We start from the raw sequence: 25,131 nt of genomic DNA, 5'->3' as shown, positions 1-25,131 counted from the left end.
TGGAAGGAAATCAGGTGAGGAGGGAGATAATGGACTGTTGATGCCAGGTGGGTGAACGGGGAGATGTAGAGGTTCTAGCCACCATCTCCCAACCCAATGAGTTCCTCCAGCAGTTTTTTTGCTCCAGTTTCCAGCATCTGCAGCTGCCCTTGTGTCTTCAAATATTACCATCAGAACTAATTCCACTATCTCTATCTTTCTGACAGTGGTGTCAAAAATCACCCGAAGAATCAGGATCTCTTGGAAGAGAACTATCCATGTCCCCAGTCATCAGGAGACAGACCACCCTACGGACTCACAGCAACTGCAAGACCAAAAACTGGGTCAGCAATCAGATCGGGAGTGCAGCCTCCCAGCCAGAAGGCAAGCACGCCAACAAGACTGACTGCTAGAAGAGGCAAGCAAGGAAAGCTTATCAAGTGGTGAATCAAAACTCCATACCACTCCAAAAAAGAAACAGATAAGAATCCACTGACCCTACTGGCTTAACCTGGCCTATACATCTCCTAATTTTGTGTGGGGGTGGTCTGCGAGAGTCTGAAAAATATTGAAATTATCCTCAATGAATACAACTAAGAGTGTAATGTGAAAAAATAACGTAACTTTACCATGCCATTACCACAACTTCCTTGTTCAAAGGTGCCACCAAAGGTAGTGTAGTGTAAGGTAATGACTTTCCAATGGCACCACCTACCATTCCCATAGCCACCTGCCTAAGAAGCCTTGAAAAGCTGGAGTTAGGCTTGTGAAAAACACTGCTCTGAATTCTGAAGACAAATTTTTATATGTGGATATTCCATTAGCATTCAGATTTCCAGCCTCTCTTTGCCTGAAGCTGATCTTAATAAAGGTAATTGATTTGTTTGTGAAAGTCACTTAGAAATTTAAATGTAATGCCATAATTATGCATGACCTCAGAGTGAAAAAAAATTCAGGTTCTTGTCAGTCAGAATTTAAATAGGAAAGGTGAAGTTATGATTAATATCTAAAAATAACATAATTTAATTAATAACCCAAATTAATGACACTTATTCATATGCAATGACTCTTCGTGGAGAAGATGAAGCCTAATCTTATATGAGTCCATTTACTCACTTGCATATACTGCATTTGTTTTGAAGAGGTAGATCCACTGTTTCTTGGAATAATCAACTGATATGAAGGATTGTTATTCTATGTGGTGGAAGAATACAGCACATAACCGATATGAAGGATTACGTTTACTCCATCATGAAAGAACTCAGCACACGAGCAAGCCCTTCAGTTGATGATGTCACTCACAATCGTGATGTCATTTTAAACTAATCCCATCTGCCCAGACATGGTCTACATCTATCCATCTGCTAAAAGTTCATGTGCTGTCTAAATGCCTCTTTAATGTCAGTTTTGCACCTGCTTACAGCATGACCTCTGACAAAGCATTCCGGGCAGCTGCCGCACTGTTTAAAATATCTTGCCTCACAAAACTTGGTGGAAATTTCACCTCTCACCTTAACTTTGTGCCCTTTAGTATTAGGTATTTCCACCCTGGGAAAACAACTGACTATCTACCCTCTCTATGGTTCTCATGTCAATGCCAATGTAATGCTTTTAGCAGTGTGTTATTGAAGTGCTCCAGCTTGATTGATTTCAATAGAGAGGGTGAACCAGATTAATATGAAATCAACGCATGTTAGAGTTGCTTGTTAATTCAGCTGCTTAATAGCAATTGGGTCTGCGATCTACACTATAAGTTTATCTCAAAATAGAATTTATCGAAAATAATCAAGATAGATATTTTAATAATATTTATAAGGATGTTGATTGCTAACATTTGTTTTTCTTTTCAAGCTGATTTATTTTTTTCCTATTTTAATTTACCTTTAACTAATGTAATCAGAACAAAGAATATTTTAAGCAACATACACACAAAATGCCTGAGGAACTCAGCAGGTCAGGCAGCATCTCTGGAAAAGAGTACAGTCAACATTTCAGGCCAAGACCCTTCATCAGGACTGGAAAGAAAGAGAAGTCAGAACAAGAAGGAGGAAAAACCACAAGGTGATAGGTGAAACCGAGAAAGGGGTGGAGGGGTGAAGTAAAGAGCTGGGAAGTTGACTGGTGAAAGAGATACAGGGCTGGAGAAGGGGGAATCTGATAGGAGAGGACAGAAGGTCATGGAAGAAAGACAAGGGGGAAGAGCACCAAAGGGAGATAATAGGCAGTTAAGGTGAGAGAGGGAAATGGGAATGAGGAATGGTGAAGGAGAGGGTGGGGGGGCATTACTGGAAGTTTGAGGAATCGGTGTTCATGCCATCAGGTTGGAGACTACCCAGACAGAATATAACATGTTTTTCTTCTAACCAACTTCCAGAGTGGGGTCCTCTTCAAGAGGTGGGTATGAGGAGGTGTCTGAGGGTTGCCGCCTGACCTCAGCAAGGTAGAGGTCATCGTACCACACCACAACAACACCCCATTTGTTGCCTGAGGGATTGGAATTGGATTTGGTTTATTTATTTATTTAGAGATACGGCGCAGAATGAACTGCACTGTCCAGAAAACCTCCTCTTTAACCCAAGCCCAATCACGGGACAACTTACAATGATCAATTAACCTACTGACCGGTACGTCTTCAGACCGGAGGAAGGAACCGGAGCACCCGAAGGAAACCCATGTGGTCACGAGGAGAACTCCTTACAGAAAGCACCAGAACTGAATTCCAAACTCTGATGCCACAGGTTGTAATACCATCATACTAATCGTTATGCTACTGTGCTGCACAGTAAATACTGTAGTATTTACGTGTGCCGAGATACACTGAAAAGTTTGTCTTGCATACTGTTCATACAGATCAAATAATTGCACAGTGTATTGCAGCAAAACACTGTAAAACAATAAATGAATGCAGAGTAGAGTGTGTAACAGCTATAGAAAAAATGCAGTGCAGGTGCAAGATGATAACCAGGAAGATTGTGAGTCAAGAATCCATCTCATTGCACTAGAGATCCACCTACAGTCTAGTAACAGTGAGACAAAAGCTGAGCCTCAGCCTGGTGGTGCACAATTTCAGGCTTTTCTATCTTCTGACAAGAAGGGGGGAAAGAGAGAATGTTTAAGGCTGGTGGGTTTTTTAATTATGCAGGGTGCTTTACTGAGGCAGCAAGAAATACAGGCAGAGTTTGTGAAGGAGGCTGGTTTCCATGATGTGCCGAGCTCTGTCCACAACTCTGTAATTTCTTGCATTCAAGAGTGGAGCAGTTGCCATAGCAGGCTATGATGCACCCAGGTAAGATGCTTTCTACGGTGCATCGACAAAAATCGATAAAAGTTGACATGGACATGCTAAATTTTTTTGCCTTCTGAGGAAGTAGAGGTGTTTGAGAATGTTCTTGGCCATGGATCTACATGTTGGACCAATATAGTTTATTAGTGATGTTCACTCCTAGGAACTTGAAGCTCTCAACCCTCTTCACCTCAACTCTGCTGGAGACAGGAGCAGGTACACAGCCCTGAAGTCAATGACCAGCTCTTTTGGCTTGCTGACTTAATTATTTCAAAATTATTCAATACCACTTTTTTTAATTAAATCGTTGTGTTTGAACTCATCCTACCATGCAAATAACATCTAATTCTGAGGGTTATTCAGTTTACATAATTATTCTCAATTCCATACTCAAATCTCGGATGGGTTTAAAGATTACATAGGGAATGGAAAAGGAAAGAGGTAAGCTTCATGATTAATAACATAGGAAGGGAAGTATTCAGAAAGACTTTGACCAAAAAATAACTGGACAAGGATTGTGAAGCAGCAGGCCATGATAATGTAGAAATGAGAAGTGAGAGCAGAAAAAAACTTTGTAATCACTCATGTTTGCTCCATTATTCAGTAAGACCGACCTTTCCCACTTAAGCCCCATATCACTAGATTCTCTGATAGTCTAAAAACTTGATGACCTTAGCATTCTGTGAACCTGTAATAAAATGAATGGCAACCTTACAGCTAAAAGCCTGCTTGATGCTACTTAGATTGAGTTAAAACTTCAGTTCTTTTTATTTATGAGGTGCTTGTTCTCCAAGTGTTTAGAAACAAGCGCAGCTATATTTCAAGTCCCTTCCAGCATGCAGTATTTGCTAATGAAACAACCTATCTAGTGAAGAGTAGAGACTCAGTGAATTCAGCCTTTCAAGAAAATTTAGTTCTTGACTATTCAGTCCTTCCTTTTGTCAGGTCATTCCATAGAAAGTAGACTGTGATTGAAAAACCTCTGAAGAAGTTAGTACTGTGATTTTCTTTTGGAACAGGAACCAATGAAGGTCAAGTTGTCAAAAGCAACACCTACTAAATGCTGGAGGAACTCTGCAGGTCAGGCAGCATCAATGGAAATGAATAAATAGTCGATGTTTCAGACCGGACCCTTCATCAGGACTGGAAATGAAAAGGGAAGATGCCAGAATGAAAAGGAGGAGGACAAGCTGGAAGGTGATAGGTGAAGCCAGGAGGGTGGAAAATGATAACAGCTGGAGAAGAAAGAATCTAATCAGGGAGGAAAATGGACCATGGGAGAAAGGGAAGAAGGAGGGAACCAGACACAGGTGATACACAGGTGAGGAGAAGAGGTGAGAGGCCTAAGTGGGGAATAGAAGAAGAGGGAAGGGGAAGAGGAAAAGAAAAATAAAGCAAAAAAAAATCGTCGGAAGGAAAAATCGATGTTTATGCTATTAGGTTGGAGGCTACCCAGACAGAATATGAGGTGGTTTTCCTCCACCCTGTGAGTGGCCTCATCATGGCAGAAGAGGAGGCCAAGGACCGACATGTCAGAATTGGAATGTGGTTAGGAATTAAAATGGTTGGTGACCTGGAAATGCTGCTTTTGGTGGATAGAGTGGAGATGCTCAAAAAGCAGTCCCCAATTTACATTGGGTCTCACCAATATAGATGAGGCCTCCTCAGAAGCACCAATAGACAGACCCCAACAGATTCACAGGTGAAGTGTTGCCTCATCTGTAAAGTCAGTTCAGGGCCCTGAATGGAGGAGAGGGAAGAGGTGAATGGGTAGGTGTAGCATTTCTTTTGCTTACTGGGATATATGCCAGAAGGGATGAACGTACAGAGAACCATATAGAGAGCAGTCTCTCTGGAAGCAGAGAGTGAGGGGAAGTAAAGATGTGTTAGATTATAGGATCCCATTGAAGATGGTGGAAGTTGTAGAGAATCACGTGTTAGATGCGGAGGCTCATGGGTGGTCATTGAGGACAAAAGCAACTGTTAAAGTTGCTGTTAAAGTGGCAGGAAGATGGAGTGAGCGTGGATGTCCAGGAAATGGAGAAGTGATGAACTGGAAAGGAAATCCTCATCCCAGAAAGACATGTGGCAGAGATGAAGGAACTGAGAAAAGGGAAAAGCATTTTTACAGGAGACAGAGTGGTCAAAATCGTCAAAATATGATATTTTCTTCCAGTGTCTCAAATGGATAATTTAATTAATAGCTAAGTCTTACAGACCAAGACTTTTCCTGGTCTGTGTCACTGAATCTGATCTCAGCTACAGTACCACTTGGTTGCTTCAATTGATCCCATAGCATCTGCAATCTGCTGCCTGTACAACTATTGCCTGATGTGAAACATTGAAGGGTAATTCTACATTTCATCAACAACCAACCTAATTGCACCATAAAAGTGGGAATCCCTTGACTGATCATTCTAAAGAACTAATTTATAGTGAATTAGATTCTTAAGTGAACCTTTCTGAATGCAAGTCTTCAACTGATGTCATTTGTGGCAGCAATTAAAATTTTATCCTGTAATGGTTTTTCACATATATTTTAAAAATCTTACATAGTCTGCTCTGCATATTTTTCTTACAATAGAATGGTTAGTAAATTACAAACTGCCTAATTTTTTTTGCACTAAAGTCAGATTTAGCATTGAAATTAATTGCCAAATAAAATAATCTGACCTCCCAATAGTTGATTAGAAGCAAGATATTTCTTTCACTTGCCTTCTTTCACCTGCCACTACTGGGCTTAAATTTCTTCTCAGGACCCTCATTATCTCTGTAGAGAAGGTTAGGGACAATAATACTGTTCACCATTAGATTGCCTCTGCTGAAAACGAAGAAAAAATTGTGCTGCTCCACCTTTTAAAGATTGCAGCTAATTAAACAGGGAATGTGACTCTGAAAATCAGGAATCAATGTAACATAAGGATTCAAAGATTGAGTATAATATAGAAGAATTTTTAGAAGATAGTTAAGAGACAAAAAGCAAGCATGAACTTTTGCAATCCAGTCTATTTAAGTGCAACAGGGTTTAGTTTTGGACTGTCTTTGATATGAAATGTACACCAGTCACATTGCTGGAAAGTTTGAATGTGACCCTGCAATCAACCCAGTTTGCTGATGGGATGAAAAGAGGCGGGAAAATGAGATGTGTGGAGAATGCAAAGGTCTGCATAGGCAAATAAAAGTCCTGTGATTTCAATCACTGAGGCCAACATGAGAACATTCTTCAAGAGGGTGAACCCATGGAAAGCATCTGGCCCAGATAAGAATATAAGAACTTAAGAAATAGGAACAGGAATAGGCCATCCAGCCCATCGAGCCTGTCCCGCCGTTCAATAAGATCATGGCTGATCTGTCCGTAAACTCAGCTCCATCTACCTGCCTTTTCCCCATAACCCTTAATTCCTCTACTATGTATAAACCGATCTAACTGCTTCTTAAATATATTTGGTGAGGAAGCCTCAGCTGCTTCCCTGGGCAGAGAATTCTACCGATTCACCATTCTTTGGGAAAAACAGTTTCTCCTCATCTCCGTCCTAAATCTTCTCCCCTGAATCTTGAGGCAATATCCCCTAGTTCTAGTCTCACCTACCAATGGAAACAACTTTCCTACTTCTATCTTATCTATCCCTTTCAAAATTTTGTATGTTTCTATAAGATCCTCTCTCATTCTTCTGAACTCCAGAGAGTATAGTCCCAGGCCATTCAGTCTCTCCTCATAGGTTAACCCCTTCATCCCTGCAATCAACCTGGTGAACCTCCTCTGCACTGCTTCCAAAGCCAGTATATCCTTCCTCAAGTATGGAGACCAGAACTACACACAGTACTCCAGGTGCGGCCTCACCAGTACCCTGTATAGTTGCAGCATGATTTCCCTGCCCTTGAATTCAATCACTCTAGCAATGAAGGCCAACATTCTGCTTGCCTTCTTAATAACCTGCTGCACCTGCAAGCCAACTTTTTGCAATTCATGAACACGCACTTCCAATTCCCTCTGCACAACAGCATGCTGCAATCTTTCACCATTTAAATAATAATCTGCTCTTCTATTATTCCTTCCAAAGTGGATGACCTGGCATTTACCAACATTGTATTCCATCTGCCAGCCCTTGGTCCACTCACTTAACCTATCTATATCCCTCTGCAGACTCTCCACATCCTCTGTACAATTTGCTTTTCCACTCAGTTTAGTGTCATCAGCAAATTTTGCTATGCTACACTCAGTCCCCTCTTCCAAATCATCAATGTAAATGGTAAACAGCAGCGGGCCCAACACCGACCCCTGCGGCACCCCACTCACCACTGACTGCCAACCGGAGAAACACCCATTTATACCAACTCTCTGCCTTCTATTGTTAACCAATCCACTATCCATGCCAATACACTTCCTCTGATTCCATGCGTCCGTATCTTATTTATAAGTCTCTTGTGTGGCACCTTATCGAACGCCTTCTGGAAATCCAAGTATACGACATCCACCTGTTCCCCTCCATCCACTGCACTCGTTATGTCCTGAAAGAATTCCAGTAAGTTGTCAAACAGGACCTGCCCTTTCTGAATCCATGTGGCATCTGTCTAATGGAACCAGTCCTTTCTAAATGTTTTGCTGTTTTTTTCCACTAGATGAGGTACCTGACTGAGTACTAAACACCTGTGCTAATCAACTGGCTGGAGTATTCACTGAGATCTTTAACCTCTTGCTTCAGCAGTCTGAGGTACGCACCTGCTTCAAACAAACTTCAATTATATCAGTGTCTAAGAAGAAGGTGGGAACCTGCCTCAATGACTATCGTCCAGTGGCACTTTTATCCAGAGTGATGAAGTGTTTTGAGATGTTTGTGCTGAAACTTATGATGCTTGTCTGAGAAGCAACTTGGATCCACTCCAATTTGTTTGCCTGCATAAGAAGTCCACAGCAGATACCATTTCATTGACTTCTCACTTAGTCCTGGAACTTCTGGACAGCAAAGTTGAAAACATCAGGATGCTCTTTATTAACTACAGCTTGACATTCAATAATATCATTCCCTAAAAACTAATAAGTAAGCTTCAAGATATTGGCCTCAATACCTCCATGTGCAATTGGATCCTTGACCCCAGTCAGTTTGGATTGGCAACAACATCTCCTCCACAATCTCCATCAACACAGATGAATCACAAGGCTGTGTGCTTAGTCTACTGCTCTACCCGCTTTACACTCAAGACACTAAGCACAGCTCCAGTGTCATATTTAAGTTTGCTGATGACACCGCTGTCACTGGCTGAATCAAAGTTGGTAGCGAATCAATATATAGGACAGAGATTGAAAACTGGCTGAGTAGTGCCACAACAACAGCCTCTTATTCAATGACAGCAAGACCAAAGAGCTGATTAATGACTTCAGGAGGAGGGAACTGGAGATCCATGAGCCAGTCCTCTTCAGGAGAATCAGAGATGGAGAAGGTCATCAACTCTGTATTCCTTAGTGTTATCATTTCAGAGGCCCAACACATTCCAGATTCAGATTCAGTTTATTGTCATTTAGAAACCACAAATGCAATGCAGTTAAAAAATGAGACAACGTTCCCCAGAATGATATCACAAAAGCATATGACAAAACAGACTACACCAGAAAATCCACGCAACGTTTGGCAATCCCCAATCCATAGTCCACAGAGGCTGCTGCGTATTAATATCATGCTACTGTCTAACGCATTCCCTGAAAAGGAGCTCCAAATCCACCAGATAAAAACAAGACCAAAAATTAAAGCTACAAGACCTGCACAAAACCACATAATTACAACATATAGTTACAACAGTGCAAACAATAGTATAATTGATAAAAAACAGACTATGGGCACAGTAAAAATAGTCCAAGATGTTAAAGGACTCTAAGTCATTGATGTAAGTCATGATGTAAGACATCAATGCAATCACAAAGAAAGCACAGCATGACATCTAAAACTTCGGCTAACTTCTACAGATGTGTGGTGGTGAGCATTTTGACTGGCTGCATCACAGCCTGGTATGGAAACACCAATGCCCTTGAATGGGAAATCTGCAAAAATAGTGAATATGGCCCAGTCTATCACGGGTAAAGCCCTCCCCACCACTGGGAGCAGTTACATGGAGTATTGTCATGGAAAAGCAACATCCACCAACAGGGAACCCCATCACCCAGGTCGTGCTTTCCTCTCACTACTTCCATCAGGAAGAAGGTACAGTGCCTCAGTACTCACAGTTCCAGTTTAAGGAACTGTTATTAACCCTCAACCATCAGGCTCTTGAACCAAAGGGGATAACTTCACTCAACTTCACTAGCCCCATCATTGAAATGTTCCTACAACCTCTGGACTCAATTTCTAGGACTCTTCATCTCATATTGTTGATATTTTTTATTCTTCTTTATTTTTGTATTTGCATAGTCTGTCGTCTTTTCACAGTGGTTGGTGTGGTCTTTCGTTGATTCTGTCATGGATATTGGATTTATTGGTTATTCCAGCAAGAAAATGAATCTCAGGCATGACAGCAAAGTTTCACCACCAGATGAGCCCAATGCCTTCAGAACCCACTTTCATAAGCACAGCTGTTGCACCTGCTGACCATGTGTTCTCCGTCTTGGAGACTAATGTTAGGCTGTCTTTAAGTAGGGTGAACCCACACAAGGTGGCAGTTCTGAAACCTTGTACCAACCATCTGCTGAGAGTATTCAAGGATATTTTCAACCTCTCACTACTGCAGTGAGAAGTTCACACCTAATTCAAAAAGGTAACAGTTATACCAGTACCTAAGAAGAGTAGTATGAGCTGCCTTAATGACTATCGTCCAGCAGCACTCATACTTACAGTGATGAAATGCTTTGAGAGGTTGGTCATGACTAGAATTAACTCTTGGTGCAGCAAGGACCTGAATTTGCCTTTCGCCACAATAGGTCTAAGACAGACACAATCCCAATGGCTCTTCACATGACCTTAGGTCACCAGAATTATACAAACACCCCTGCCAGGATGCTGTTCGTTGACTATAGCTCAGCATTTAACACCATCATTCCAACAGTCATGATCAGTAAGCTACAGAACCTGGCCCTCTGTACCTCCCTCTGCAATTGGACCCTCAACTTCCTAACCGGAAGATCACAAACAGTGCAGATTGCTGATAGTTTCTCCTCCTCACTGACAAAGAGCACTGGCGCACCTCAGGGATAAGTGCTTTGCCCACTGCTCTTCTCCCTCTATACCCACGATTGCGTGGCTAGATATAGCTCAAATACCATCTATAAATTTGCTGATGATACAGCCGTTGTTGGTAGAATCTCAGATGGTGATGCAAAGGCATACAGGAGTGAGATATATCAGCTAGCTGAGTGGTGTCACAGCAACAACCTTGCTCTCACTGTCAGTAAGATGAAAGAGCTGATTGTGGACTTCAGGATGGGTAAGACGAGGGACCATGAACCAGTCCTCATGGAGGGATTAGAAGTTGAGAGAATGAGCAATTTCAAGTTCCTGAGTGTCATGATCTCCGAGGATCTAACCTGATTCCAACATATTGACGTAGCTATAAAGAAGGCAAGGCAGTGTATATATTTAATTAGGAGTATGAAGAGATTTTGTTTGTCACCTAAAACACTACAGAACTTCTATAGATGTACTGTGGAGAGCATTCTGACAGGCTAAAGCACAGTCTGTATGGGGGCTACATCTGGGCACTATTTATCAACTACAGCTCAGCATTCAATACCATTGTCTCCTCAAAACTAATCAATAAGCTCCAAGACCTGGGCCTCAGTGCCTCCATGTGCAATTGGATTCTGGATTTCTTCACTTGTAAACCCTAATCAATTCAGATTGTCAACAACATCTCCTCCACAATCTCCATCAGCACAGGTGCACCACAAGGCTGTGTGCTCAGCCCCCTGCTCTACTCACTTTACCCTTATGACTGTGTGGCTAAGCACAGCTCCAATGCCAAATTCAAGTCTGCTAATGACACCACTGTCATTGGCTGAATTAATTGTGGTGATGAATCAGCATATAGGAGGCACACCGAAAATCAGGCTGAGTGGTTTCACATCAACAACCACTCACTCAATGTCAGCAAGACCATAGAAATGATTATAGACTTCAGCAAAAAACAGAGGTCCATGAACCAGTCCTCATTGGAGGATTAGAGGTGGAGAGGGCTAGTAACTTTAAATTCCTAGGCGTTACTATTTCAGAGGGTGGTCCTGGGCCTAGCATGTATATGCATTTACAAAGAAAGTACTAGGCAAAAGGCTGAATAATATGTCCTATCCATAAAAGGTAAAACTTATTCCATCCAGCTATAACCATGGATCAGCAAAGGGATGGAAGGTGCTAATAACAGTGCCGTTAAGCTGCACTTACTCACAATTAATCGACTCGCAGACACTTTGTTTGGATTTTGCCAGAAACACTCATATCCATATCTTATCACATCTTTAATCCAAATTTAACTAAAAGACCTGAATTCCAGAGATGGGGCAAAAGCAAATTCCCAATATCAAGACCTGTGACCAAACTAAAATCATTGAGATTCAAGGGGACCCTCTGCTGTGTTCATACCTGATATGAATTATGTGACAAATGTCCCAGTTCTGGGATATTGCTGCATGAATTGAAGACACAATCTCCTTCAGTTGCTTTATCAATCTTCTTCCTTCCAACATAAGGTCAAGACATACTCTAGATCTTCATTAGACAGGACCTGTCATTCCCCTGCAGCTACCTATGAAGGGATGATTCTTATTATTTGCCAGGATCTTCTGCTGCATTATATGCTGCTGTCAAACAGTTTCAGCCTTGCAACATAGCAATGACAGTCAGATCTCTGCAAGCTTCTTCTTTAAGGTTATTTCATTTAGATGACTGATTGACCTTTTATTGATAGTCTCTCCTGCTTAGAGCTCTTCTCATTCTCTTTCTCTGCCGCTTGTTCTCTTTGCTAACCTCATGTCTTCCACCACTATCATGTTTTATAATCAAATTCATAACCAATACTTAATAATTTCAGACCATATTTAAACATACACCCACAGTAATTTCTTTGGACATCTCAACCTGCAACATGTAAGCATCAACCCCCAAAATAATTCCACAAGCAAACTTACTTCCAATCTTCAAACTTGTCTCAAAGAGATTAATTTTTTAAATGGTGCAAAATGGAATGGAAAGAGGCTCTTTTTGTTGCCAAGTTATTAGCACATCACTTTTACTATGGTCCAATTTGCTGGCATTGTAGAGCTCCACAATCATTGTAGAACTAAATTTAACAACCGTTATTTGTTATTCATAAATAAAATATTCATTGCAAGAACAGTCCTTTAATATAACAAAATCGAACAATCTCCGTGGCAAAATGACCATTGTGATTGTATTGCTACCTTTCAATACAAATTATGCAAGAGCAACATAACTTATAATCTTTTTAAAAATTCAATGTTAAATCTATTGTTTGTAACACAACGAACAATGGAACATCATGCTGAATTTGTTAAATGGGTTTTGACTCTCTTTCAGCAAGTTGCAGTGAAAATATCCTCCAAAGTTTTAATATACTACTGCCAAAACACCAAAAGGATTCCTATAACATTGAGCTTGTTCCTACATGAATCAGACTGACATTCCATTAACACTGCTGTTACACACAAAAGGCTCTTATCCACATTGCTCAATAATATTTATTAGACTTAACTGGCACAAATAACATCAGTAGAAAAAGTGATAAGGTACTGTGGAGTAGATATTGGGAGTTAGGAAGAAAGTTGAAAAGCTGGACCTCAGGAGTAGAAATCAGCCAAATGAAACAGTGTTCCTCCAGGCCAAGGTGCAAAATACAGTACCAATGGCACACAGCACATAGCAAATAGCACCTGTCCTTGCAGGCAGGTTTGCTAGAGATTTGGAGAGGGTTTAAACTAATTTGGCAGGGGGTTGGGAACCACAAGAATAGAGTATAAGCAGTGTGTACTGAGACTGGTTGAAGCATGGATGAAGACTTCGATTATGATTTGCAAAGCATCATGATGGGCTTTTTCTCATTTGTAGATGGTATCATGCAGTATCACGTGTGCTTGATTACGGTCAGCCACTGATGGTATGTAAGCTGCAGTCAAGATCACAGATGAGAACTTCCTAGGTAAATAGAATGGATGGCATTTGACCAATAGGTGCTCCAAGTCGGAGGAGCATGAGTTCGACAAAACCACCACCTCAGAGCACCACCAAGAGTTTATTATGAAATACACACCTCTTCCTTTTACCTTTTCCAATTCAGCAGTTAAGTCCATTCGTAAATCAAGAAGCCATTGGGTCTGATTGTTATATCTAGTATACTTGGAGAAAGCCACATCTTGGTCAGACATAGAATGTAACAGGCTCTCATTTCTCTCTGATACAGCAATCTGGCCCTCAGGTCTTCCATTTTGTTCTCCAATGACTGCACATTTGCCAACAAGATAATGGGTGAAGAAGGCCTCATCACTCTGCTTTTCAGCCTGGCTTGTAGTTTCCTCCCTTCCTGTCTTACTTCTGGCCATGGCGATGAAACTGCATGTAGACTGGGACTGCCATAGTGCTAAGGAGCTGCTGAAGTGAAATTTGTTAAGTGTGTTCAGAAAAATTTCATCAGGCAGTCATATAAAAGGCCCTGCTAAGGAGATGGCAAAGTTTGACCTTCTCTTGGGAAATACAGCCAGACAAGAGACTGAGATGTCAGTATCAATCTTTCGGACACATGAGGATAGAGTTATTAATCTATGCCAAGATAATGCTTCACAGGGAGACCAACAGAAGAATATTAGATTTAGTGTCATAAAATGGTCAGTACATTCAGGCTATCAGATATAACTGCACGTGGGGTAAAATCCTGGACTTGTTTCCACTTAAAAGTAGGAAAATTCTTGCAGTTCCATTCAGAAATCGATGGACTTACCAGCAAATTCCAGGACATAAATGAACAAGAAATGACACTGTTTAGAACTGTAGAAATTCAAGAAGTAAATCATCAGGATATTCAGCCCCCTAAACAAATTATAGATGCATCCAGCCTTTAAATATCACCTCCACCTTATTGTTACGCCCCCTAGATTTTTATACATTTTCACATAGAGAAAAAGACTATCTATCTGTCTATAGCTCTCATGACTTCGTATACTTCTGTCAAGTCACCTCTCAGTCTCTGGCATTCCAGAGAAAACAATCCACATTTACCCAACCTCTTCTTATAGCTAATACTCTCTAATCCTGACAACAAAATGAGAGAATGTTTAAAATCAAAGTGGAAGGTATTTGAAAAAATAAACCATTAAGCAGGTCTAAAGAAGGAACATAACATCTTGTCTATGTCCTCCTCATCTGTTCCAACTCTCTCTCTTCTAAACAGAGGTAGGACAGAATTTGTCTGGTCCTCACTATCATCCTGTCACTTCATCCTATGAAGTGTTCTTTCTCAGCCTTGTTTTTAGCCTTGTAATAGAACAGGAGACCATAGGCAGGTAGGATTAAAGTGTCAGGCAACCAAACAATGAGAATCAACTAATCACAATCAGGTTTAACATCACTGGCATTGTCATGAAATTTGATGTTTTGAGGCAGCAATATATTGCAATACATAATAATAAAAAACTATAAATTACAGTAAGAAGTACTTATATAAAAATAAATTGTGCAAAAGTAGAGAAAAATAGTGAGGTGGTGTTCATGGATTCACTGTCCAGTCAGTAATCTGATCGTGAAGAGAAAAAAGCTGTTCCTGCATCATTAAGTCTGTGTCTTAAGGCTCCTGGACCTTCTCCTTGATGGTAGCAATGAGAAGAGGGCATCTCCTGGGTGATAGGGACCTTCATGATGAAACTTTCCTTTTAAAGCGTTGTCTTTTGAAGTGTGGAGGCTAGTGCCCATGATGGAGTTAGGTGAGTTTACAACTTCCTGCAGCTTTTTCCAATCTTGTGCAGTGGCCCCTCCATAGCAGACAGTGATGCAGCTAGTTAGAATTCTCTATATGGTACATCTGTGGAAATTTACAACTGTCTTTGGTGGCATAACAAGTCTCCTCAAACTCCTGAGGCTGCTGTCATGCTTTCTTTGTAATTGCATCAATATGTTTGGACCAGGTTAGATCTTCAGAGATGTTGACATCCAAAAACTTGAAACTGCTCACCCTTTCCACTGCTGACTCCTCAATGAGGACTGGTGTGTGTTCCTTCGTCTTTCCCTTCCTAAAGTCCATGGTCAGTTCCTTGATCTTACTGACTTGATTATGAGATTATTGTTACGACACAACTCAACCAGCTGATCTATCTCTCTGCTGTACACCTCCTCATTGATATCTGAAATTCTGCCAGAAATAGTTGTTGGCAAATTTATAGATGGAATTTCAGCTGTGCCTAACCACACAGTCAAAACCTTAGAAAGAGTAGAGCAGTGGGCTAAGCACACATCCATGAAGTGCACCAGTGGTGATTGTCAGCAAGGAGGAGATGTTGTTTCTGATCTGCACAGTGGTCCCCTGGAGAGGGAATCAAGGATCCAGTTACAGAGGGAGGTGGTCCAGAAGTCCTGGTTTTGGAGCTTGTTGATTAGATCTGAAGGTATGATGGTGCTGAACACTAAGCAGTAATCAATAAACAACAGCGCGGTGTAGCTATTACTATTAACCAGGTGATACAAGGCCGTATGGAGAGCCAGTAAGATTGCATCCGCTGTAGACTTCTTGTGGCAGTAAGCAAATTTCAGCGGGTTCAGGTCCTTGCTTAGGCAGGTGTGGGTTCCAGCCATGACCAACCTCTCAAAGTACTTCATCACAATAAAAATGAGAGCTACTTGTGGTGATATGACATGTAAGAACGTGATTGGAGAGAGTTCTGAGCATGCACAGAAATGATGGAAAGATCAAGAAAATTGTACTGTAATATACGGGTGGCTGTTGCTGTTAAATAGAAGTTCTATTCTTCCAGAATATGGTTATTTATTACTAACCCATGGGATACAAAGAACACAACATGGTGTCAGAAGTTGGTCTGGAAGAATAATAGGTTTCCTAACACGGGAGAATCGAAGAAAAAGAGTTCGAACTGCTTTGGTGTTTGCTAGCAATTTTGCAAATGGAAGGGCTGCAACCTCCATTGACACTTCAATTGTCTGGGAACGTAGCTGAGAACTGGAGAATTTTTTAAATTAATTTTTTATGCATTTCTACAAACCAACTACAAACAAAAAACCCAACAACAAAGTGTAGATTAATACAGTGCACAATAAGTGTATCAATTATATAATTCATAACAATAAGGAAACAGCACCCAGAATAAATCATATAAAGTTAGCATCCTCCCCACCCTCCCACTATGCAACTCCAGGCCAACCATTACAATATGTAAAAAAAAATTAATCCGAGCGTTCAACCCCGCAGAGCTGTAAATATAAATTTTAAAAATAATAATGCCTACTACCAAAACTATAATGTAATTTCCATCAAAAAGAAACCATTAAACTTACAAAGAGAAAAAAAGCTGAAAGTAAGGGATTAAAAAGAATAAACTTAAAGGAGAGTTATGAAAATATTCAAGAAAAGGTCCCCACACCTTTTGAAATTTTATGTCTGAATTGAGAAGTGAATAATGAATTTTTTCAACGTCTAAACAGGACATAATATCACTAAGCCATTGAGCATGAGTGGGTGGGGCAACATCTCTCCACCTAAGGAGAACTAAGCGTCTAGCCAAAAGAGAGGCAAAAGATAGTGTTCGACATTTAGTCGGACTCAAGTGCATATCTGCCTCACCCAAGGTACCAAAAAGGGCAATCAGAGGGTTAGGTTCTAAGTGGCAATTAAGAATATGGGATAAAAATAAAAAGACTTCTCTCCAGAATTTCTCTAGACTAGGGCAAGAGAAGCCTCGCCCCCTTTACACTTGTTACAGATGTTGTTTCTGATCTGCACAGTGGTCCCCTGGAGAGGGAATCAAGGATCCAGTTACAGAGGGAGGTGGTCCAGAAGTCCTGGTTTTGGAGCTTGTTGATTAGATCTGAAGGTATGATGGTGCTGAACACTAAGCAGTAATCAATAAACAACAGCGCGGTGTAGCTATTACTATTAACCAGGTGATACAAGGCCGTATGGAGAGCCAGTAAGATTGCATCCGCTGTAGACTTCTTGTGGCAGTAAGCAAATTTCAGCGGGTTCAGGTCCTTGCTTAGGCAGGTGTGGGTTCCAGCCATGACCAACCTCTCAAAGTACTTCATCACAATAAAAATGAGAGCTACTTGTGGTGATATGACATGTAAGAACGTGATTGGAGAGAGTTCTGAGCATGCACAGAAATGATGGAAAGATCAAGAAAATTGTACTGTAATATACGGGTGGCTGTTGCTGTTAAATAGAAGTTCTATTCTTCCAGAATATGGTTATTTATTACTAACCCATGGGATACAAAGAACACAACATGGTGTCAGAAGTTGGTCTGGAAGAATAATAGGTTTCCTAACACGGGAGAATCGAAGAAAAAGAGTTCGAACTGCTTTGGTGTTTGCTAGCAATTTTGCAAATGGAAGGGCTGCAACCTCCATTGACACTTCAATTGTCTGGGAACGTAGCTGAGAACTGGAGAATTTTTTAAATTAATTTTTTATGCATTTCTACAAACCAACTACAAACAAAAAACCCAACAACAAAGTGTAGATTAATACAGTGCACAATAAGTGTATCAATTATATAATTCATAACAATAAGGAAACAGCACCCAGAATAAATCATATAAAGTTAGCATCCTCCCCACCCTCCCACTATGCAACTCCAGGCCAACCATTACAATATGTAAAAAAAAATTAATCCGAGCGTTCAACCCCGCAGAGCTGTAAATATAAATTTTAAAAATAATAATGCCTACTACCAAAACTATAATGTAATTTCCATCAAAAAGAAACCATTAAACTTACAAAGAGAAAAAAAGCTGAAAGTAAGGGATTAAAAAGAATAAACTTAAAGGAGAGTTATGAAAATATTCAAGAAAAGGTCCCCACACCTTTTGAAATTTTATGTCTGAATTGAGAAGTGAATAATGAATTTTTTCAACGTCTAAACAGGACATAATATCACTAAGCCATTGAGCATGAGTGGGTGGGGCAACATCTCTCCACCTAAGGAGAACTAAGCGTCTAGCCAAAAGAGAGGCAAAAGATAGTGTTCGACATTTAGTCGGACTCAAGTGCATATCTGCCTCACCCAAGGTACCAAAAAGGGCAATCAGAGGGTTAGGTTCTAAGTGGCAATTAAGAATATGGGATAAAAATAAAAAGACTTCTCTCCAGAATTTCTCTAGACTAGGGCAAGAGAAGCCTCGCCCCCTTTACACTTGTTACAAACAGGACAATGTCAGGATAAAACCACGCCAATTTAGTTTTAGACATGTGAGCCCTATGTACAACCTTAAACTGTATAAGACAGTGGCAAGCACATAAAGAGGTTGAATTATCTGACTTAAGAGTTGAATCCCAAACTGCATCAGATAAAGAAATATTTAGATCATGCTCCCAAGTGGTTCTAATTTTATCAAAGGGGGCACACCTCAAGGTCACTTATTACGAATAAAAGATATTAGGCCTTTACCCAATGGATTAATACAAAGAAACAGGTCCACAATGTTTTTCTCGGGCATCTCAGGAAAATTACCGTAGATTCCGGACTACAGAGCGCACCTGATTAAAAGCCGCTGGCTCTAATTTTAGAAATAAAATCAATTTTTTAATTGTAAAGGCCGCACCGGATTTTAGGCCGCACCGCTACTTTTAAATATACATACGTATCGGTAACACAAATTACGTTGCATATACTTTTTTACTGAACAGCACGAACAACATTCCAATATCTCCTAGCGACTGGTAAAAATATATATACTGCGAGCCTTTAACTTAAAAGCAGCGTTTTCGTTCGGGTCTGACGCGCTTGCGTAACGCGATCGGGTCTGACGCGCTTGCGTAATGCGATCAGGTCTGACGCGCTTGCGTAACGCGATCGGGTCTAATCGGGTCTGACGCGCTTGCGTAACGCGATCGGGTCTGACGCGCTTGCGTAATGCGATCGGGTCTAATCGGGTCTGACGCGCTTGCGTAACGCGATCGGGTCTAATCGGGTCTGACGCGCTTGCGTAACGCGATCGGGTCTGACGCGCTTGCATAACGCGATCGGGTCTAATCGGGTCTGACGCGCTTGCGTAACGCGATCGGGTCTAATCGGGTCTAATCGGGTCTGACGCGCTCGGGTCTTGCTTTTCTTCGAGTATTTTCCATGTTGATGAGGGTGAGTACAAATGACTGATTTACAATAATTTAATTGTGAAAGTGCGCTTGATTTATCGTACAATTTCATTGGACCTCTGTGAACTACTCATCAATTTTATTGGTCTACTGTTGCGAGGCAAAATGTTTACGAGGCGGCATGAAAAAAAAACCATGTATTAGCCGCTTCGGATTAAAGGCCGCAGAGTTCAAAGCTGTTCAAAATGTGGGAAAAAAGTAGCGGCTTATAATCCGGAATCTACGGTAGATAATTAAGGTTTAATGAAATTTCTAATCTGAGATTATCTAAAGAAATGGGTATTAGGTAGATTAAACTTTGCAGACAGTTGTTGAAAAGTTGCAAAACGATTATCTATGAAAAGATCTTCAAAGTGCCTGATGCCCTTTCTATACCAATCATGAAATGTTGAGTCTTGCATAGACGGTAGGAAAAGATGATTATTTAAGACAGGGCTAGAGAGAGAGAAACCATGAAGGCCATTATATTTTCTAAACTGAGCCCATATTCTCAGAGTATATCTAATAAGAGGATTAACAATTAGTCTAAGCAAGCGGTAAGGAAGTGCAGATCCAAGAAGTACAGAAATAGAGAGATCCTTAGTAGAGTTCAACTCCATTGCCACCCATTTTGGACAGTCAGACTGATTATAAAAAAAGACCAGAAAGTAACTCAGCGAATATTGGCTGCCCAATAGTATAAATGGAAGTTAGGCAAAGCCATACCACTTTCTTTTTTAGATGGAGAAAATTTCAGCAACATTTTGAATTATATTTATCAGTGATTGAAGTGGATGATAAACCAGAAAAATGAAAGCTGCACTTCTACTCCACGTAATAGGTGATGACACAATTGAGGTATATAATCATTTTATTTTTGAAGATGGAGATACTTAAAATTTAAAATCGATAATGGACAAATTTGAAGCATTTTGTATACCAAAGTGTAATGTGATACATGAGCAGTATAAATTTTTTACATGTATGTAGAGAGCTGGTGAAACTATTGATCAATATGATACTGAGTTGAGACACCATAGTAAAACATGTGAGTTTGGAGAACTGACAGACTCTCTCATTAAAGACAGAATTGTTTGTGGCATTCTGGATAATGGTCTGAGAGAAAGACTTTTAAGAGAACAAGATTTAGACTTTGAAACATCTTTGATGCTCTGCAAAGCTTCAGAAATCGTGATGTTACAGGCTAAAGAGCTTTTCATTGAGAGCTGCAAGACAGACGCTGTGAAAAAGCACGAACATATTAGAAAAAATAATAAAACAACAACAAAACCAACAGAGAGCAAGACGTCATCTGAGAGAAAAAAGCTATGTGATCGCTGTGGGCGGCAGCATTGGCCAAAACAGTGTCCAGCGTATGGGAAAATGTGCAACGACTGCGGTAGAGTAATCATTTTTCACGCTGTTGCAGAAGTAGAAAGAAAATAAAACAAGTAAATGCAGTGCTTGAAAATTAACTTGAGGAGTTTTATGTAGATGTGCTTTGTGAAAACAAACAAAGTAAGAATGACTGGACTATTCCATCACAAGTGAACCAAAACAATATTCTGTTTAAACTGGATACTGGAGCACAAGTAAATGTTCTTGCAGAATCTGAGTTTAATGCATTAAAGCCAAGACCAAAGTTACATAAGACAAATATAAAAGTGACAGGGTATTCAGTGCAGACATTCCAGTTAAAAGAACATATGTGGCAAAAGTATCACACAAAAATATTGTGCACACACTTTCTATTGTGGTGGTGCCAAGGAATGTACAGTCAATATTGGGTTTATCTGCCTGTGAGAGACTGAATTTGGTGAAAAGAGTATTAGTCCTGGACAGTGACACAGAGTCAGGATACAGTGACTTGATGAAAGAGTATGAGGACTTGTTCAAAGGGCTTGGTTGTCTTCTGGGAGAGCACATGATTAAAATCAACAACACAATGCCACCCATAGTACATCCATGTAGAAAAGTGCCTTTTGCATTACATCATCAACTGAAAACAGAGCTTGACAGAATGGAATGGCTCTGAGTCATTAAAAAAATTGATGAACCAACTGAATGGTTCGCTTGTCATTGTTGATAAAAAAAATGGAAAACTGAGGATTTGCTTAGATCCAAGAGACTTGAATCGAGCCATTAAAAGAGAGCATTTCAAACTGCCTACTCGTGAAGAAATTATGTCACAGTTTGCTAATGCAAAGTACTTTAGTAAATTAGATGCATCCTCTGGATTCTGGAAACTTAAACTAGATGAACCGAGTTCAAAGTTGTGTACCTTTAACACTACTTTTCCCAGATACTGTTTTCTTCAGTTTCTGTTTGGAATTGCATCAGCTCCTAAAATGTACCAGAAAACCATTCACATGCTATATGAGCACATTGAGGGCGTGGATACTTCCATGGACGATATTATTGTTTGGGGAGCATCTAAACAACAGCGTGATGCCACACTCAGACAAGTCTTTGAGGCAACACGGAAGGCAAGCCTGAAGTTGAATAAAGACAAATGTCAGCTAGGAGTGACTGAACTTACCTTTGTAGGTGATATCATCAGCAATGAGGGTGTGCATCTTGATCCATTGAAGGTTTCTGCTATTGAGAACATGCCAAGACTGCAATGTAAAAAGGATGTTCAAAGGTTCACGGAAATGGTCAACTACATGGGAAAATTCATACCCAATCTTTCGGAACAGCTTGCTGCATTGAGGCAGCTAACAGAAAAGAAAAACGAATGGAGCTGGAATCGTGAACAGGAGAAGGCATGGCAAAATCTCAAGAAAGTGCTCACTAAGGAACCTGTGTTGATATTCAATGATGCTGAGAGACCCATCAAAATCTCATGTGATGCTTCTCAAGCAGGCTTAGGGGCAGTATTACTCCAGAAACATGATAAGGAATGGCTACCAGTGGCATATGCATCTCGTTCATTATCTGATCCAGAAACAAGGTATGCCCAAATTGAAAAAGAATTGCTCAGCATTATGTTTGCTTCAGAGAGATTTCATCAGCTTGTGTCAGGGCAATCTATTGATGTTGAAACTGATCATAAGCCTCTGATTGCATTGTTCCACAAACCTTTAAGCAACTGTCCTTTGCGAATTCAGCAAATGATGATCAAATTGGAAAGATATGCATTGAATGTGTCATACACACCCGGAAAATTCATGTACACGACTGACACACTTTCCAGAGCCTTGGATCCAACAACAAAAGACAATCACAGGGACACTGTTGATGTTCAGGCATTTGTTGATATGATCATAGAGACTGTACCTGTTGCTCCTGAAAAGTTGGAACTGCTGTGTCTTGAGACAGAGAAGGGCAAAATTTTCAGTCAGGTAATACAAGTGGTGATGGATGGATGGCCAGATCATAAGCATGACTGTACCTCAGAAGTACAAGAATATTGGAACCACAAATCAGAACTTTCTGTTGTGGATGGGATATTGTACAAAGGTAGCAGAATTGTGATTCCTAAAAGTCTCTGAAAAAAAATGCTTGGAAAAATTCATGAAGGCCACCTAGGTATTGAAAAGTGTAAGAGAAGGGCATGGGAAGTGATGTTTTGGCCCAGGATGAATCAAGAAATGGCAGAATTGGTGTCTTCTTGCCAAATATGTCTTAAATACCAACCTAGCAACTCTAAGGAACCACTGCATCCATATCCTAGTCCTCAGAGACCTCATCAGGAGGTAGGCATTGATCTTTTCGTAACTGACAACAAAGATTATCTATTAATAACAAATTACTACTCATTGTATCCTGAAGTGTGTGGTCTGAGCAGAACAACTGCAGAGAATGTAATTACATGCATGAAACCATTTTTTCCAGACATGGTGTACCTGATGAAGTTTTCACAGACAATGGTCCACAGTTCAATGGTGAAAGCTTGAAAATTTTGCTCATGAATGGGGCTTTGTTCATACAACATCTAGTCCATTTTCCCTCAGTCCAATGGATTAGTTGAGAAGTCGGTAGGAATTATCAAGAAACTGATGCACAAAGCAAAAGGTAGTGGAGGTGATTTTTATAAAGCTTTGTTAGCCTATCACAGTACTCCACTTGAATGCAGATTTCACCTGCTCAGCTCTTGATGGGACGCCATTTGAGATCCAATCTGCCAATAGGTGAGAGCCTTCTGAGAACAGAGGGAGGTGAACAAGTGAAAAGATGGAAAGATGAACACAAAGCAAAGCAGAAAACATACTTTGATAGACTTTCTCATCCATTACCTGAACTGCACCACGGAGATGAAGTAAGGATAAAAGACAAAATGAATACATGGACACAGAAAGCTACAGTACTTGAAGAAGTACAACCCAGAACATACATGGTCCAAACAGAAGAAGGAACAGTGTTAAGAAGAAATCTCCAAAACCTCAAGAAAGAGCCAACTTTAGAGTTTCAGTTAACTGATGTAGACCAGACAAAACGTGGAAATAACAATGAAACACAAGAACTGTGTGAACCATTTAGAAGGTCTACTCGTGTTCATAAACCCCCAGAGAGACTGATAGAGACATGTTGAATTATGCACTTGTTTTGGTCAATGTTGCTAATTGTTTTTCTTTTTAAGGAAAGGAAGATGTGGTGATATGACATGTAAGAACGTGATTGAAGAGAGTTCTGAGCATATGCAGAAATAATGGAAAGATTGAGAAACTTGTAATGTAAGACACGTGTGGTTGTTGCTGTTAAATAAAAGTTCTATTCTTCCAGAATATGGTTCTTTATTAGTAACCCACGGAATATAAAGAACACAACACTACTGGGTGATAATCTTTGAGGCAACTCACCCTGCTCTTCTACAGCACTAGCATAATTGTCACCCTTCTGAAGCAGGTGGGAATCTGCAGCAGTGAAAGATTGAAGATGTCCTTGAACACTCCTGCCAGTTGGTTGGCAGAGGTTTTCAGAACCCTGCCAGGTACACCATCAGGATCATTCATAGAATGTAGAACATATGACCATAAGATTTAGGAGCAGAATTATGCCATTTGGTCCACCGAGTCTGCTCCACCATTTCATCATGGCTGCTCCATTTTCCTCTCAACCCCAATCTCCTGTCTTCTCCCTGTAACTCTTAATGGCCTGATAAATCAAGAATCTATAAGCCTCTGCCTTAAATGCACCCAAAGACATGGCCTCCACAGCTGTCTGTGGCAGGAAATTCTACTGATTCATCACTATCTAGCTAAAGAAATTACTCCTCATCTCTGTTCTAAATGGAGGTCCCTCTACTCTGAGGCTGTGCCCTCTGGTCCTAGACTCTGCCATCACAGGAAGCATCCTCTCCACATCCATTCTATCGAAGCTTTTCAGATTCAGATTCAGATTCAGTTTACTGTAATTTAGAAACCACAAATGCAATGCAGTTAAAAAATGAGACAACATTCCCCAGAATGATATCACAAAAGCATACGACAAAACAGACTACACTAGAAAGTCCACATAACATTTGGCAATCCCCAATCCAGAGTCCGGAGAGGCTGCTGCATATTAATATCGCACTACCGTCTTTGCACGTTCCCTGGAAAGGAGCTCCAAATCCACCAGACAAACAAGACCAAAAACTAA

The 25,131-nt window shown here is 40.5% G+C and overlaps 1 long non-coding RNA gene across 1 annotated transcript in view; it reads left to right on the top strand.

The window, feature by feature from the left end:
* Positions 1-250: 250 nt before the first annotated feature.
* Positions 251-25,131, top strand: part of LOC140731094 (uncharacterized) — a 39,133-nt gene continuing 14,252 nt past the window's right edge. The window contains exon 1 of the long non-coding RNA XR_012099731.1: positions 251-850. This is a non-coding gene — a long non-coding RNA (uncharacterized lncRNA). The remainder of the gene's footprint in view (positions 851-25,131) is intronic.

This window comes from Hemitrygon akajei, chromosome 1 (genome assembly GCF_048418815.1).
Source record: "Hemitrygon akajei chromosome 1, sHemAka1.3, whole genome shotgun sequence".
NCBI classification, from domain to species: domain Eukaryota; kingdom Metazoa; phylum Chordata; class Chondrichthyes; order Myliobatiformes; family Dasyatidae; genus Hemitrygon; species Hemitrygon akajei.
The sequence above is the reverse complement of the archived record's forward strand: the minus strand, read 5'-3'. Positions and strand labels throughout refer to the sequence as shown.